This window comes from Chrysochloris asiatica, unplaced genomic scaffold (assembly GCF_000296735.1).
Source record: "Chrysochloris asiatica unplaced genomic scaffold, ChrAsi1.0 scaffold00250, whole genome shotgun sequence".
Lineage (NCBI taxonomy): Eukaryota > Metazoa > Chordata > Mammalia > Afrosoricida > Chrysochloridae > Chrysochloris > Chrysochloris asiatica.
Window position 1 is genome coordinate 2,299,478 of NW_006408768.1, and position 1,534 is coordinate 2,301,011.

The 1,534-nt window shown below is 43.5% G+C and overlaps 1 pseudogene; it reads left to right on the forward strand.

The window, feature by feature from the left end:
• The first annotated feature begins 7 nt into the window (after window positions 1-7).
• LOC102819212 lies at window positions 8-656 on the forward strand (annotated as a pseudogene).
• The last annotated feature ends 878 nt before the right edge of the window (window positions 657-1,534 follow it).

Below are 1,534 nucleotides of genomic sequence, written 5' to 3' on the forward strand. Positions count from 1 at the left end.
GGAGAAAATGCATAAGCTCTTAGAGGTGTATGAGCAACTGGGTGGAGAAGAAGACATTGTCAACCCAGCCAATGAGTTCATCAAAGAAGGCCACATCCAGAAGCTGTCAGCCAAGAATGGAACCACCCAGGAACGTTATCTCTTCCTGTTCAACAGCACGATCCTTTACTGTGTACCCAAGCTGAGACTCATGGGCCAGAAGTTCAGTGTCCAGGAGAAGATGGACATTTTGGGTCACCAGGTACAGGATATTCTTAAGCCAAATGCAGCTCATACATTACTAATAACCAGAAAGAAAAGGTCCTTGGAGCTGCAAACTCGAAGATGAAGAGAAGAATGAATGGATTCAGGTCATCAGAACCATCATTGAGAAGCCCAAGCAGAACAGTGAGACTTTCAAGACCTTCTGTGGCCCAGTCGGCTGGAATGAAGACTCTATCTTCTCTCCAGACCCATCTGTTCATACCAGTGCATGGGGTCTGTCCTCTGTGGCCTCACCCAGACCACAGAGCAGGAGGCTTCTATCACAGAGGGCAAAGGCTAATAGCAGAGGAAGTTGTGGGCAGTCAGGCAGAGGGAAGTATCCTTTGAGGCCTTTGCGGGACTGGGTTCCAGACAGACAGTCAAAAGCCAGGATGGTGAACAGGTGCACGTGAATATCTGTCCAGCCTTTGCAGGGTGTGCTGTGGCCCACATAGGTGGGGTGGGAGAGAGAATAGGAGCATACATGGAACACTACTGCATATAGGCATTTGATGAGGCAGCTCTGTGCATTGTAGGGCCATTGAGTTCCAGAGATGATAAGGTCACAGAAAAATGGCATAATGACCACTGCATTCTTTCTGCATTTTACTGGGAAACGGAGTAACTTAACACACCTCTATGATTTTTTTTTTTTTTTTTTGCCCCAAATGCTACTACTGGAAAAAGATCATTGGACACTTGTTGACTTCCACTGTCTCTGAGGGCTATGGGAGACTCACTGTAGACTCAGGTCAGCTGGTGGGCAAAGATACTGCAGCCCACAGCTCCAGTAATTTATACTCTTTACCAGACCAGATACCTTTTTAATATTGAATGCATGTGTTTTGGAAGAACCTTTGTATTGTTACCACGAATGAAAACTACTATCAGATTCTGGGGAAAAAAAAAAAAAAAAGGAAGACATTGGGAGGAATTGAAGAGTCCGCGGTAACAGTGGTAAATACTATTTTATACACAATTCTGTAACAGCAGTCATAAAAATAATCTGTGAGTAGATACTTAGATGGAGATTAAAGTTAACACACTTGGGGAGGAGAATGGCATTAGATCCACAAGTTTATATATATATAATGTCAGAGGGTATTTCTCTATATATACTTATATATGCTGTAAATATATCTATCAATACAGCGGAGCATATAGGGGCAAATTTATAAAAGTTTCTTGTTGTTGTTAGGTGCTATTGCATCAGCACTGGCTCATAATGACCTTATGCACAGTAGAACAAAACACTGCCCGGTCATGGGCCAACCTCACTATTGTTGGCACA